The following is a 17,342-nucleotide window of genomic DNA, read 5'->3' on the forward strand; positions in this document are numbered from 1 at the left end:
TGGTATGATTCAATAACATTTAACGTTATTAAATATAGATTTATTAGTGGTCGAATGATGTAATTGGATTCAAGCTTACAATTGAATGGTTTGTTTCATTATTTTGTTTGTTTTCGTTTGCATCCCCTTCCCCACTTTTTGTCCTGTCCCTTTTCTCCTGATGTCTTTTGGACTCTTTAAATACTTTTAAAATTTCATTTTAAAGTATCCATGACTTATTAGATGTAGTGGTTGAATATTCCTTATCTGAATTCCTTGGGACTAGAAGAGTTTTGGATTTTAAACTTTTTTCATATTTTGGAACATTTACATATACATAAAGAGATCTCTTAAAGATATAACTGAAGTCTAAACACAAAATTCACCTATGTTTACGTACACCTCATACACATAACGCAAATAAAATTTTACATATTTTTAGCAATTTTGTGCACGAATCAAAGTTTGTATACATTGAACCATCAGAAAGCACACATATCGCTACCTCAGCCATCGATGTGGATGAATTTCAGATCTTGGAATATTTTGGATTTTGGGGTTTATGGATCAGAGATGCTCAACCTCTACCTGTTTTCATTGTTGATTATTTTATGTGTTAAAATATGTAAAAAAAGGGTTAAGTTTTCAGCTGAATGAGATTTTTGAGTTTGGAAATTAAACTAAACAGGATTTTTCTTAAGTTCCAGGATACAGGTGCAGAATGTGTAGGTTTATTATATAGGTATATGTGTACCATGGTGCTTTGCTGCACCTATCAACCGTTCATCTAGGTTTTAAGCTTCACATGCACTAGCTATTTGTCCTAATGGTCTCCCCGTCTCACACTCCTCTGACCCCCAACTGGCCCCAATGTGTGTTGTTTTCTCCCTGTGTCCATGTGTTCTCACTGTTCGACTCCCAATTATGAGTGAGAAAGTGTGGTGCTTGGTTTTCTGCTCCTGTTTTGAACTAGACAGAATTTCTTAATATCTTAAATTGCTCAGTGAAATAGAAAATATCAAAGATTCTACCCAACAGGTGGGTAAGAATGAGTCCACGTAGCAACTTTGATAAAGTGAAGGGAAATAACAAACCATTTCTGATTGCTCCCTGCCACAGTCAGTGCATTCAACCTTTTTACTGTCCTTTTATTATTTTTCATTGTTCTTACAGTCATTATTATTTTTCCCCAAATGAAAAAATAAAAGTGGTGGGATTGATAGTGAGGAAACAAAGACTGACAGCTGCCCATACACGTGAGTTTAACTTTTGAGAAATATAGTCACCATGATGATTTTCACACAGGGCTAGTAGGCCTTCTGCATCTGTTATAATTCCTGTTTTGTTGTGGACAGAAAATAAATTTTTCTCTCCATGGGAACCTGTTAGTGATACTTGAGAACAATGTCAACTGTAGACCAAAACCGAATACAAGTGGAAATATTGTTTCATTTTTTTTGCAGTATTCCTTTTTTAAGACCTGAGATAGGAGGATAAAAAAGGAAAGAACTATTGACATGTGCAAAAACATGGCTGAATATCAAAAACATTTTCTTGACTAAAACAAACCTTACATATGGAGTGATCACAATATAATTCTATTTCTATCAAACTTTAAAATCTGTGCTGAAAGAATATTTAAAAGTATATTTGGGTTCGGGACCGACTAAGAGGAGGCAAAAGTGAACTTTTTACTCTCTGCTGTGATCCAAAACCCATGCTATACACTTTGTACACAGTATCACATTTAATCCTCAAAATCACCCTAACAGGTAGTTACTGTCACTTCCCCTGCTTCAAACAGAACATAAAGCTCAGAGAATCCAGGTACTGTGTTTTTTTTTTGTTTGTTTTGTTTTTGAGATGGAGTTTTGCTCATGCCACCCAGGCTGAAGTGCAATGGCGTGATCTCGGCTCACTGCAAGCTCCGCATTCTGGGTTCAGGAAATTCTCGTGCCTCAGCCTCCCAAGTAGCTGGGACTACAGGAACGCACCACCATGCCCAGCTAATTTTTTGTATCTTTAGTAGAGATGGGGTTTCACCATGTTGACCAGGATGGTCTCGATCTCTTGACCTCGTGATCCACCTGCCTCGGCCTCCCGAAGTGCTGGGATTACAGGTGTGAGCCACCATGCCTGGCCCGGTACTGTGTTTTACACCTACTTAGAAGTCACCAATTCCTAAAGTTCTATAAAATGTTCTAAATAAAAATGAATAAAGTAGGCAAAAAAGACCATGTAAATAGCATTTCTACAAATATCTCCTAAGACAATTTTCACATCGATGTCCAAAGACATTTACAAGAACGTTTTCCACAACACTGTTTAAAATAATAGAAAACTACAAGCAACCTAAATGTCCATGGAAGAGTTAGATTCTTTCTCTTATTTCCGTATAATGCAATACTGTGCTGATGTAGAGATATCATATTCATTTTTAAAAATTACATTCACCTTCTTCTTATGGATCCAAGGAGATATGTTAGAGAATATCTATTGCATTTGGACATAAACATAAATACAAAGGAAATAGTAGGGGCTCTCTACAAGTGGTTATATATTGGAAGAGGAAGAAGAGAAAAATAAAAGAGATTATGAACTTGTATATGCTTTGGTAGTGTCTGGTTTTGTATATAACTTGAATTTTTCATAAATATATTTTACAGTCTGCATAATTACTAGGTAAGAAGACAAGTAAGTCACTTTAGTAAAAGTTCTTCCAATTACTGCAACTGATTTCTACAGCCAGAATGTTCCCAGAACCTGAAAAGAGGAAGCACTAGAAATGGAAGGCAGAAATACTGACACTAGAGGGCCAGAGCTGGAGAGGGTGGATCTAATGCAGCAAATCCATCAGCAGTTCTCATCGCCATCTTTGAGAAACCTCAAAATTTTCCTTGCTTAATAAATGAGTTAAATTGAAAACAAATCCATGACAGTGGTGCATGAGAAAGGTTACATGTGTCCCGAATAATAAGTCTGTGCACAATATAAATTAAAACGTACCATTTTACATTCATAAGATTGACAAACAAAAAGTAAAGCCTAGGAATATCAAGTGAAGCCAAACACAAAACAAGTTTCCCCACATTTCCTGTGGGAATACCAATTGTTACAACTACTTTAAACAATTGGAAATTCATAGTAAAAATGAAGACAAGCCTCCCCTACAATTTACCAATCCCTATTCTGGGAACACAGTAAGAGAGATTCTTCCCAAGAAACCTGTAAACAAATGTATATGGCACTATGCATGTAATTGTACATCGTGGTATTTCCATATGGTAAAGTATTATTCGGCAGGGAAAGTAAGTAGACCAGAGGTAGACATTTCAATATCAATAAGTTTTAGAAAAATAAAATGGAGTATAGGAAGCTGCAACTATATCTGTAATGCTTTGTTTTGCCAGGAAAATAAAGGGACACGTGGGGAGGGCAAAGGACAACAAAAACTAAACAATCTGAAACACATGCAGAAAAATACCCATATTTTAAAATTTTCCATTGCTGCTTATATTAGTTTCTGTCTTTTCTATAAGCTTGAAGTACTTGATAATCAAGAAAATATAAAAGGCATAGGAAAAAGTATTCTGAGAAAATACATCGAAAGGTTTATGGTTATTAGATTTGGTAAGATTTTAAATGACTTTAATTTTCTTTGTTATATCTCTCTATATGTCCTAGCCATACCATATTAAATGTGTATTTCATTTATGACAATAAAAATGTATTGTTTAAAAACTCATATATATGCAGTTTTATCTGACATATGATGAAACTCTACGAAACATAGATTCAGCAAAAATACTGAGAACAAGAACAAAAATAATGATATTAAGAGTTGTTGACTTTTGGATGGAGCTATGAGTGACTTTACATTTATCTCTAAACTCGATTTTTCTATAGTGGGCAAATAAAATATTTGTGAAAGCTAGATTAAATAGAAAGCTATAGGTTTTAAATGAAAAGGAATTCAAATAATTTTCCAGCATGATAAAATGTTCATATTCCTAAATATGAACTACTTTACAAAAGCACCAGTGATTTTAAAGAAACATTAGATGATTTTTAAAGGAAGTCAGTTATGATACTGCAGTGTATAGTGATACTGAGTGTTTGCTAGCTCCACTAATCAGGATATTAAGTTAATAGTATATAATATGCCATAAAGAAATTATATGAGCAGAGGTTATTGCAAAAGGAGAACACAATGATTTTAAGTGGGCTGGTGACCTGAATTTCTTCCAGTGAGGGGAAACATCAGAGTCATTTGATCAATGAAGTGCCTTTTATAAATCTTCAGTAAATCTCCTATGAAGGCTTTAAGAAGATGGATTTCTTATTACTTCTGATGTATGTTCCCATGAAATTTTTCCATTGCCACCATGGGCCTGCCCAGCCTAAGAGATGGAAACTGTGAGTCCAGCCCACTGACGCCCACCATCAGTAAGAAGATTGCACACTGAGGAGGCCATGACCAGCCTGCTGACTGAAATCTATACTGTAAAAGGATGATGCTGCTCCAGCAATCCTGAAACCCTGCCCTAGGATCAATGCAAAGTGGTGTCAACCTTAGAATTTCAATACACCTAGGCAGATAGTTATCTTTAAATATAAGAACAGTATCATTTTCTGGAGAAACCAAAAGAATCCAGAAAAATTCTACAGTAGTCTACTCTGCCCTTCCTCCCCGTTCCGTCTTGTTAGTAACAGCCAAATCCAGGCACAAAGATGTCCTAACTTCTACACCTGAGGTTGCCCACAATGTGTGCTAGGTGATGCATCTTATAGAGCACATATGCAAACAATTATGGGATCTGAAAAACAATAACTCAGGCAGAACCATTAGGAATTAGTGCCCCTAAGTGAACCAGTGGGAAAAAAGGAGGCTTAGAGAGTTTAAACAACTTTCCCCAGTAGCTGATAAGTTACGGTGGCCTTAGACAAGCTGACAAGAGTGGTAGCAAAAAGGCTTCAAGGATTACAAATTGTTCTACTATAAGGTTTTAAAAAGGTTTCAAAGGCAAAGAAGAGCAAATGAAGCCATGAATTTTACAATCTATATATTTTTAGCCCTTTCTCTTTTTTGCTCTTCTTGAGTAAACTAATTAGACCCTGCAAACACATTCCCACCCACAATGTGGTCTCCATTGCTTTAGGAACTCACCTCTGAGCAGCCAGAGGAAATGCAGCTGACCCCTTATCTAGTTAACAACCTTTTATACTCTGCCCTTTCGCTTTGCTTTCTCCATGCCAACATAAGACATACAAAGATTCTTCTGCCTCCAAGATGCTGCAGCTTTCTTCTCAGCTAGTTACCCCCAGCTAAAAATAACTGTTCCACATACTCAGAGATATATGGCAATCAAGCAACCAAGTGCCCCTTTTGCCAATGACATGTTTTTAAAAAATATGTTCAATGAGCGGCTCTTTGAAAATTATTCACTTTTTTTCTGAGTTGCAAAGGAAAACGAAAGGCAAATTATGGCTCTATAAGCAACTGTTTGCACAGATCCCATTAATTCGCCATCCACAGGGCTATTGACAACTAGCTCTTTTCTCTTGTCATTTCGCTTACCAGGCAGAAATGATTACAAACTTAATTTCTTTGGGGGGTTATTTAGGTTAGAGAGGGCCCCTTGATAATGCAGAAGTCATAACGGCCACCAGACACAGGAGAACAATAGCTCCCAGTGCTTCCACAATGGAGAGAGAGATAACTGAATGTCATATTCGGAAGAAATTCAAACCATCATTGATTTTGTCAGATGAAAAAACTGAGGCTCAAAGAGGTTAGGGGGTTAACCAAAGTCAGTCAGTGTTTTAGTTTGCAGCAAAGCTGAAAGCAGGCGCTAAGCATTCTATATACAGTGCCCTTTTCTACTCTGTTTTGCAGGATATACACCAACTCAATAGGCTCTCTCATGTAAAATGCAGAAATTGTAATTTTATGCGTATCGAAAAAAATCTAAATAATATCTAGGCGCCCCAAAGTTAAAAGAAAATGGCTCGGAATATAGTATGTTAGAAAAAATATACAATGCCTTATTCTACTTTCTTTTGGAGTATATACACCAACTCAGTATGCTCTCTCATGTAAAATACCGAAATTCAAATTTTACGCGAATCGAAAAAAATCTATTTTTTCAGCCAAGTGCCTCACTTGGCTGTTCAAGGGAAAAATTCTTGCAAATGCAGCTCTTATTATTTTCCAAATGTTCATGCACAAATGCATTTATTTTACCAAGAGCGTAGTGTTGGGTCATTTAAGGAGAATGGGAAAACACCACTCACAATTGAAGAGGCAAAATAGCATACAGATAGCACTCCAGAGCTTGCAAACCCCTTCATATACACTATACCAATGGTACCTCACACTGACTGCGGAGAGGCTGAGATGATGAGAAAGGGCAGGTATATTTATGATTATTTTTAAAAGTAAGGTTAACTTAGACAAAGTAACTCTCTCCAGGTCACAACTCAAGGAAGTAATACATTTCTGTGATGAAAATACAAGTCTTGGGGCTTCTGATTTTATCATGTGTCTATCAAAATCCCCCACCTGCCAACGTTAAGCCATACAATGTAGAACATAAAAACCATACAGCCTCTGAAACAGAGGAGGGGGCGAGATCAAAACTCATTTGAACTTACATAATCATATTTTATCAATTCATTATTAGTCCACTATGATCATTGTGGTCGTCATTAATAGACAAGACGTGTTGAGCAACTACTACCTGCCAGACCAAATAGGAAGGACTTCATCTGTGCTGTTTCACTGAACCTTTACTTTCAACAAAGGTGCTCTTAAAAATCAGAATGATGAAAGTACAGATGAGAAAATGGAAGCCGAGAAGGCTTGAGTTGCCTAAACCTGCTCCTAAATCCTAGCCTTTTGCCAAGGCCACTCTACTAGACTTGCTTCTGTGGGATCTATTGTATTCATAGTCAAATACCAATAAGGCCAAGACAATGAGTACTTTTGAGTTCTTCTGGGTTTTGGGGAAAATTTAAACAATGTCTCCCAATCTCCTGAATGCATTGAATGTATTCGGCCGATTCTGAATAAAGACTGTGTTTTCTGGTTTTCCGGTGAACTGCACAAGGTTTTATAGACTTGTTGAGGAGGTGGTGTTTGATTTACATAGTGTCCAAATAAGGGTTGGACCAGGTGAGAGCTTTACATAGCTCGTGAAGAAGCTGGCTATCCACCCGAATCTCCTTATGCGTATAGGTTTTCTACTTGGCCAGTGCATGTTGGTCTGTCCCTTACTGCACTTGTGGTTGATAAAGAAAAAGGAAGATGAAGCCGTCGGGTTGAGCATGCCTGGCACCCAAGTAGCTTCCTATTGTTACAGCTGCTGGCATTCGCCTGTGCAAGCTTCCAGCTTGCTTGTCTATATCTGCAGCTCGATTTTACAGGCAACTCTTTGTTAGAAATGGTTTTGGGGCTGCTTTTTATTCAAAGGAAACCTTACCAAAGACTTCCTTACTTTCAATCTCTGACTAAATAATTCCTTTAGAACTCCTGTATCAATGGGACTTCCGGATTACAGTTGAAGTAGTTTTGGCTGATCATCAACTCTGCCTCCACTTAATAGTGAATGCTTTTATTTTTTATGTTTCAAGGAGGGTCTCTTTGCTTCTTGCCCTTCTTCAGAATAGCAGTGTGGAAATTGCATTTAGAACACCTGTTGGGCACAGTGGCTCACACCTGTAATCCTAGAAATTTAGGAGGCTAATATGGGAAAATTGCTTCAGGCCAGGAATTTGAGAGCAGTCTGGGCAACATAGCGGTACCCCATCTCTCAAAAAAAAAATTACTGGGTGTGGGGATGCATACCTGCTGCCCTGTTGGCCCAGCTTCTGTCAGGAGGCCATGGCAGAAAGGTCACTTGAGCTCAGGAGTTTGGGGCTGCAGTGAGCTATGGGCATTTAAGCAGCCAGGGTGGGCATTGAGGCTGCTACGACCAGAACTTTAGTAATAGCCTGCTGTGCATAGGTATGTAGTTTGCACCTATTTCTGCATGTGTACATTGTTTAAATAGTAGGCACATATTTGTATACGTGTACATACGGTGTTATCATGATACATATTTTCATCATATGTGCACTATACATATGTACCTAATACATACCTAATGTGTACAATACATACTTTTTGGTGATATTACACGACATATATGTATTAGTGTGATTATATATCTTACTGTGACTATATATATTTTATCACTGATATTTTAAGGAATGTGCATTCCTTTATTTATTTTTATTTCAGTCCTGAAATTGACCTTTATTTTTAAACGTCAGACTGGTAACGTGCTGATGTTGTAAAAATGTTCACACTTAGGTTTGAGTGGGGAAACCCAATCGTCATACTTAGGAATTAAAAAAGAACTAAAATAGACGTAAAAAAATGCACATGGGTACTTTTTAACCAGTAGTACCAGGCACCCAAAAATTAATGCTTTCAAGTGAAATAAGAAAAGATCACAGTTCTTATTTGGGCTAGTGCTTCTGATAGGCATAGCAGGAATGAATGAATGAATTTTATTAACATATATAATAAATAAGTAAAGAACTTTACAAGATAATTTGAGATAGTGATAAGTACCATAACATCAGTAAAATGGGGTCTATGATAAGTGAATTAAATATTTACTTGAATACCTAATACATTTCCAAACTTATTGTGGTCAGAGGGCTCCTGATTCCCCTTACCACCAACTTCTCACTAGGGGATGCTTCTGAAGATTGCGAGGTTTGGGAAGCTTTTGAAGACGTTATTTGAGTTGAGATATGAATGATGAAGTATCTGTATGCATTCCAGGTATGGAGGTGGCAAAGCATTGGTTTTGGGATGGAAATGAGTTTAGGGTGTTTGAGACTGTCAGTAGGAAATGTTGGAATGTATCCAGAGAAGAAATAGTAGTAGATGAGGCTAGAGAGGTGGAAAGGGCCTTGATATTTTAGGGTAGAATAAGGAGTTAGGATGTCACTTTAATGATGGCAGCAAGTCTGTAGAGTGTTCTAGGTCTGGGGATTGATGGGCTCATGACTGTGGCTACTGTGTAGTGATGACTGGTAGAGGTAGAAGAGAAAATGGTGAACTTTCAGAGCTGTTGTCTGGGTAAGAAGCCATAGTAGCTGTGTAGATGGAGCCTGGGCCAGCTTTAGCAATGTACTTTGCAGACAGAGCTAAGAACTTAAGTGTGGATTCTATGTGGAAGGCAGGAGATGAGTAGTCAAGAGTTGATTCCTAGGTTTTAGTTGAGCAACTGAATGTATGATGGTTCAATTACTAAGATGGGGAAAATTCGAGGAGAAGTTGGTGGTGAGGGGAATCAGAAGATACATTTTGGCCACAATTGGTTTTAGATACTTATTAGATAGTCAAGTGAGGTGGTTTAGTGGGCAGTGGAATAAATATCTGTAGTTCAGTGGTGAGGTCAAGATTAAAATGACAAAGGTAGGTGTCAGCAACATAGAGCTGACTTCAAAGCCATGAGACAGGATGAACTCCCTACAAGGGGAGGGGCTAAGTTTACTTCCTTAAATTGAGAAAGTTGGACAGGATGGTGTTTAAGGTCTCATCTTCTTCAAAAAGTTAACTGTTTATTGAATTTCAGAGAGTCTCTGTAAGAAACTTGAAGTGATGGAATTTTTTTTGTAAAATGCTGTAGCTGCTTTAAAATAATGAAAAGGATGAATGGGAAGAAATACAGACATTTAAGTATTGGAAATCTGTATTTATTCTGAAATGGCTTGTTTACAAAGCATAATATGTAACTGCGATCAGATATCCTTCTGAAAGTGAAAATAATCTTCATTTTGTAAGGTTTCAGTTAAACCCAATTGGTGGTCAATATGAACTTATTTTTATCAAAACATTTTAAACAGCTTTATTGAGGAGTCAAGTGACACCCAAGCTGCACATATTAGAAGTGTAAAGTTAGATGTTTTCACATAGGTATTCAGCCATAGAGCTGTCACCACTAGAGATAATAGACATACTTATCATCCCAACAGTTTCCGTGTACCCTTCAGTACTGTCTCCCTCCTGCCTCTGATCCATAGGCAACCACTGATAAGCTTTTTGTAACTGTAGATTACTTTTTATTTTCTAACTTATATAAATAGAATCATACAGTAGGTATTCTTTTTTTCTGGCTTTTTTCATTCAACGTGATTATTTTGAGATTCATCCATGGTGTTTTTTGTGTCAGTAGTTCTTTTTCTTCTGTTTGCTAAGTAATATCCTATTGTATGTATATACCAGATGCATTTTTGCAGTCATAATGAAGTTAGACTACCTTCTTTTTTCCCTTCAGTGGGTCTCAGGATTTGCTGGTATTATTTGTAATCCTGAAAATTTGAGACAAGTCTCAGTTAATTTAGAAAGTTTATTTTGCCAAGTTTGAGGATGCACCCTTCTTAGACAGTCTCTGGAAGTCCTGATAACATGTGCCCAGGGTGGTCGGGACACAGCTTAGTTTTATACATTTTAGGGAGACGTGAGACATCAGCCAACATATGTAAGAAGTACAATGGTTGTGTCCAGAAAGGCAGGACAACGTGAAGCAAAGACAGAAAAAAGACTTGAAGTTGGAAGGAGCTTCTGGGTCACAGATAGGTGAAAGAGAGGAGTGCTTGCATTCTTTGAGTTTTTGATTAGCCTTTTTAAAGGAGGCAATCAGCTATGCATGTATCTCAGTGACAGTCAGGTTATCCCTAAGCAGTTCCAGGCTTGGCTTTTCCCTCTAGCTTAGTGATTTAGGGGCCCCAAGATTTATTTTCCTTTCACACACCAAAGAGACTAAAAATGTGAGTACATATACACACAGAGACACATTCCAAACTCTCTTCATAGAAGGGCTTCCTTGTTCTTGTATTCATCCCCTTCATCCTGTTCAGGGATGAGCTTTCTGCTGGCTTTCATTTACCAGAGCAAGCTTGACAGTGCTGTGGATAGGAAGCAGGCCCACCCTTTCTGTGTGTTTGTGTTCTGTGTGATTTTTTTGGGAATGTGTGTATGTTGTTGAGCTTTTTTTTTAAAATATAGATTGTGTTTATGTCAGGAGGTTGCCTAAAATAAAACTGAAGCTTCATAGTTTAGCCTTTAGTTGTGTTTCATAGTTTAGCAGTTATGGATTCAGTTAATCTAGTACCTCTGATTTCACAAGAGAGTATAATAACCCTTTGCTCAGTTCATACTAATTTTGTATAGTTGGTTACGACAGAGATCAAAATGAGACAAACACTCATTCACGTGGTAAGTAGATGCTTACCTTTAATCTCTGTGGTGTCTTGATTAAATCACTTGCTTTCTGCTTCTGTTTCTATGCATTTGGAAAAGTTGACTGCTTTCTTGTTCCTGTGGATGATCTGAGAACACACATGAGTTAATCACCCTCTGGCTGTTTTTAACATCATGAGCTTACATGCAGTTTAAGGATTTCTGGGCTCTCTGTGCTGTTATCTGGGGTTGTCTGAGGAGGAATAGAAGCAGATACGGTAGGATGATGACACAGGTTAGCATGCAAGTGCAGTAAAGAATTCCATTTTGGATGTTTTTAGAATTTTCTGCAGGATGTTCTGTTTTCTAGGTAATTTGTAGATTTTTACACTGCTTTATAAAAAGCTCTTTCCTCAATTGGTAGCTTTGAATTCTTCTTCAGTATTTATGGGAAGTCATATTCTTGATTTAGATGTTCTGCTTTACCTTACCAAAGATGACTCTACCAGTTGTGAAGCCAAAAAGGAAGAAGATCTGCTGCTCTGGGTATCTAAGAGATCACTTCATCTTGGTACTTACGAGACTGCCTCATTCTTTGTGATGGCTGTAGAGTATTCACTCCATCGACTGAATGTAACATGTTTCAGTTGTCCCCGCCACTTTTCCTGTTATATCTATGCTGAAGTACATAATACTTACATGCAAATACATTATCTCTCACATTTCCAAATTGTTCTCCATTAACATTTTATCGTTATGTACTTACACCAACAAAGTTTTAGTGTGTTTCTTTCCTTATACACTCAACAATACAGAGTGCTACTAGAGTTTATCTGATTGGCGAAAATGTTATTTTCTTCTGATTTTTAACTTATATATCTCTTATTACAGAGTTTGGGCATCTTTTCATGTGAATGAGTCATTTGTAATTCTTTTTCTGAGGACTCACTGTTCGTATGTGCAACCTATTTCTCTATTATATGGTTACTGTTTTATTGATGATATGTAGGAGCTTTAGATATATTAAGCAAATTAGCTCTTGGCGATATGACTTATACTGTTGCTTTTAAGTTTGTTGTTTGTCCTTCGATGTTGCTTACCGTGTTTTGCCATGAGGGGATTTTTTATATTGATGTAAAGGAATTACATCTAATTTTAAAAATTTTTTTCAAATTTTGTGTTACACTCAAAACATTGCAGATATTACGTTTATCATATTTTGAATACCTGCCTCAGCCTCTCAAAGTGCTAGGATTACAGATCCAACAGTGGCTGGAGCCACTGCACCCAGCTACTCAAGGCAAATATTGAGCCAATGTACTTGGCCATCCAAGGTTTTACCCTGAGTAGGGGAGCTCTGAGCACTGGCATCGGAGGGAGCAGTCTCTTGGATGAACTGTGGGATATACACATTTTCTAATGGGCACAGCATTCCAAGGCTTCTCATTCACATCTTCTACAACTCCAAGTCTTGGGATGCCTCAAACCCATACTCTACATGGGCTAGCCTTCATTGAGCAGCTAGTGTGGGGCAGACAGGCCAGGGTGGGCACGCAAGAGGAAGGAGACCCAGACTTTGCCTCAAGGAGATCACATTCAAGCAGGAACAGAATTACTCCAGAATGTCAGATCAAGGGACCAAAGCCTCTGATTTTTTTTTCCTTTATTTCTTCTCTCTCTAACTCTCTTTCTCTCTCTCTCATTCTCTCTTCCTCTCTCTCCTTTCTTTCTCTTTCTTTCTGTTTTTCAAGATAGAGTTTTACTCTTGTTGTCCAAACTGCTGTGCAATGGCCTCAGGTGATCCACCCACCTAGGCCTCCCAAATGTTGGGATTATATGTGTGAGCCACTGGATCTTGCCACCTCCAATTTTCACAGAAAGAGGCACAGAAAAATTTGGCACCCAACAGAAATGAGTTCAAATATCAGTTTCCCTAGTTCTTGGCTCAAGCTTTCCGGTTCTCAGTGATTTCCTATGAAAGGGAATGAGAGGGGTCTGTGGCGACAAAATCATGGCAGGCAAGGTGACACTCACCTGCAATCTCAGCAACTCAGGAGGTTGAGGTGGGAGGATCGCTTGAGGGCCTACCTGGGAAACATAGGGAGACCCCAACTCAAAAAAAGTAAAAAGGGGGCATGGTGGCTCATTCCTGTAATCCTATCACTTTGGGAACCCAAGGCAGGTGGATCACTGGAGGGGTCAGGAGTTTGAGACCATCCTGGCCAACATGGTGAAACCCCATCCCTACTAAAAATACAAAAATTAACCAGGCGTAGTAGTGCATGCCTGTAGTCCCAGCTACTTGGAAGGTTGAGACAGAAGAATCACTTAAACCCAGGAGGTGGAGGTTGCAGTGAGCTGAGATCACCCCACGGCACACCAGCCTAGGAGGCTTTACAGAGCCAGACTCCAACTCCAAAAAAAAAAAAAAAAGAGAGAGAGAGAGAGGAAGGGACATCAATCAACAAACATTGGTGATGAATAGGGTAGTGGTGCCACTGCCTGGCTAAAATATATATATATATATGTATGTATGTATGTACATGTATATATCTATATATATGCATATATTTATATATGTATATATTTGTATTTTTAGTAGAAACTAGGTTTCTTCATGTTGATTAGGCTGGTCTCAAACTCCTGACCTCAGGTGATCCACCCACTTTGGCCTCCCAAAGTACTGAGATTACAGGTGTGACTCACCGCACATGGCTCTCCTTTTTTTCTTTTTTTTTTTTCGAGAGGGAGTTTCACTGTGTCTCCCAGGCTGGAGTGCAGTGGTAAAATCTCAGCTCACTTCAACCTCCCCCTCTCAGGCTCAGGCATTTCTCCAGCTCAGCCTTTCGAGTAGCTGGAATTACAGGAGTGTGCCACCACAGCAGGCTATGTTTGTATTTTTGATAGAAATGGGGTTTTGCCCTGTTGACCAGGCTGGTCTCAGACCCCTGACCTGAGGTAATCCACCGGCATTGGCCTCCCAAAGTGCTGGAATTACACACAGGAGCCTACCCCACCCCCATCCAAGTAAGTTTCTTGATTGCACAGAATGTATGGTGATATTGGTGGACGTATGGACATCCTCTCCAGCATTGAGTGTTGTGTCTTGGGTGTGCTGTGCTTTTTGTTTGTTTTTTTTTGAGACTGAATCTCACTCTGTTGCCAGGCTGGAGTGCAGTGGCATAATTTTTTTTCTCTGCAAACTCCACCTCCCAGGTTCAAGCAATTCTCCTGCCTCAACCTCCTGAGTAGCTGGGACTACAGGCACCTGCCACAATGCCCAGCTAATGTTTTTAAAAAGTGTTTTTAGTAGAGATGGGGTTTCACCATGTTGATCAGGATAGTGTCAATGTTTTGACCTCATGATCCAACTGCCTCGGCCTCCCCAAGTGCTGGGATTATAGGCATGAGCCACTGTGCCCGGCATGTGCTCTGCTTTTAAACTCTTTTTTTTCTAATATGGGGTAGACTTGAAAGTGTGCCTTGTTTTCATAGCCCTCATGCAGCTTGTTTTGAACTGTTTTATGTTCACAGTTTGGGATATATTAGGCAATATTGCTGAGCTGTCCTGTCAACCTGAATTTGAGCCCTTTATCTGCCAGTAACCTTGCCATGTGATTATGAGCAAGGTATTCTAGCATCTCTGTTCTTCAATTTCTTTATCTGTAAAATGCAGACTATGCCCAGCTCATAGCACTAGTGTGAGGAATAAATGAAGATATGTGTAGATCACTTTTACATGGTATGTGACACTTGGTAGGCACCAAATCATTATTGCTGGGAGTATAAGTACATTCTTGCTTGTCTACACACACACATACAGAAAGAGAGAGAGAGAGAGAGAGAGAGAGACAGAGAAATTGCAGAGATTATACAAAAAGTTCCCATGTACCTGTACCCAGCTTCCCTTATAATTAACATCTTACATTAGTAAGGTGCATTTGTTAAAATTAATGGACAAATATTGAGATGCTTTTATTAACCCAAGTCTCTACTTCATTCAGATTTCTTGGGATTATTCCTAATGTCCTTTCCTGTTCCAGTGTCTCATCTGGGACATAACATTCCATCTCATCATCATTTCTCCTTAGGCACTCTTCCTGGCTGGGTCACTCGAGTTTCTTTTGATTACATTGAAATTAAATTTTGGTGCAGACAATGAGATCTGTGTTACAGAATTTTTAGGTTAAAATTTACTCACAATGGCTGGGTGCAGTGGCACATGTCTGTAATCCCAACACTTTGGGAGGTCGAGGCGGACTCATCACTGGAGGCCAGGAGTTTGAGATCAGCTTGGGCAACATAATGAGACCCTATCTCTACTAAAAATAGAAAAATGTTTGCCAGGCATGGTGGCACACATCTGTAATCTCAGCTACTCTGGAGGCTGCGGCGTGAGAATTTCTTGAACTCAGGAGGTGGAGGTTTCAGTGAGCTGAGACTGTGCGACTGTATCCCAGCCTGGAAGATGAAGCCAGATTCTGTCTCAAATAAACAAACAAACAAATAAATAAATAAATAAAAGGCAAACCTTATTCACAAAATTATTATAGGGCGCCTGGTTGTAGCGCCTGAGCTGGATGTGTAGTAGCCTCCCAAGATCTTAACCTAAAGTCTGCCCTACTGTGGCTAAACCTGCTTGTATGCCAGAAAGCAGACCCAAGCTGCTGAAAACCACCTGTACCTTATCCTGACCCATTTGTCCTCCCCCATCTTTTGGTAAATAATATCCATTGAAAAATGCTGGTTGGGCCTACATGGTGACCTGAGTGATAACACATCTCAGGAATGTGTGGGGGCATGGGGTAGGAAAAGGAGGCCACTGTGTTTTTTCTAACAGTCACCTCAAAACTGCTGGTGCCTTGGTGATGGAAGGGTGTCACCCCAACATGTTAGCTGAGCTGTGTGGTTTCCCTGAATGTTAATAACTTTCACTGCTTTGGCTTGTGTTTCCTCCTTGATATCACCAACTACAAAAATGTCAGAATTTTTTGGTTTCTGGTGCCAAATCCAAGCTGGTTTATCAGAAGACACCCCCTGCCAGACAATGGAGTCTGTGTGCTGGGGCAGAGCCACTTTCCCTTTGACACTGGCTCTTTTCTAAGAACTGAAAATAAGCTGCAGAGGCTGTGACTTCACTTTTCTTGGAACTCCTTTACATTACTCCCAAAAATGCAGAAAATCCTCATTTAGCAGATTTTGGATTGCTGAGTTCTCTATTTCTTTCTGTTGCATATTCTTGTAATGCTCAAATTTGACTGACAAATTCTTCTGCATCAGGTGAAGCAAGAGGGGGAAGGAATGACCGTGTGAAGGAACTGAGTGCTTTGTCACTTGGCCTTTTTGTGGTTTAATGGTTGATGAGAAAAAGGACCTAGAAGAGACACTGTGTGTAGAATGGCTTCCAATTCCAAGGGTCACAACCCTGTGATCTGTTGGCCAGCAGTTGGCTAGGGCTGAGGCAGATGAACATCAGGCCAAAGCCCAAACTTACAGAGCATATGCAAGGACAAGGAGAAAATGCATTTTCAGCCATAATGACCTACATTTAGTTGACACTTTGGAGCTTGTGCAAAAGGACATCTTCAAGGGGCCTCTGCCTCCTTGCATAAAGGGAGATAGTGATGTCAGACAAACCTGGGGTCCGGTCCTGGTCCTGTTGGTTCGTTTTTGACTTTGGCCTTGAAAGTCAGTCTGTGAAATGGAGAGCTCTTCCTTTGAAGGGTGGTACCTGGTAGGTTCTTGGGAACTGAATTAATGTTCTCGTCTTAAGAGTGGGTCTCTGTAGACAGGCACATATGCTGTTCTGAAATCATCTGTTGCTATCTCTGTCTCTGTTGGAGGTGCTTCCAGTGATATGTGAGTGTTTCTTACTTATCTCAGTATCCCTGCCCAGCATGGGGTCTTATATAACATACATGGGCAGTCATTCAGTGTTAGGACTGGCTGGGTTTTAGGCTGGAAGACAGTGGAAATATACAAGCAAAGGCAGTGCCTTTCATTTACACGTGGCCTGCAGCAGTATTCAAATGAAAGGAGCTCCCTGCTTAGAAGGGCCTTTTGAATTGGGCCCCCTGTATAGTTTATAGTTAACCTGAGGATGATGGCTAGACTGTTGGGGAGT

Source organism: Callithrix jacchus, chromosome 4 (assembly GCF_049354715.1).
Source record: "Callithrix jacchus isolate 240 chromosome 4, calJac240_pri, whole genome shotgun sequence".
NCBI classification, from domain to species: domain Eukaryota; kingdom Metazoa; phylum Chordata; class Mammalia; order Primates; family Cebidae; genus Callithrix; species Callithrix jacchus.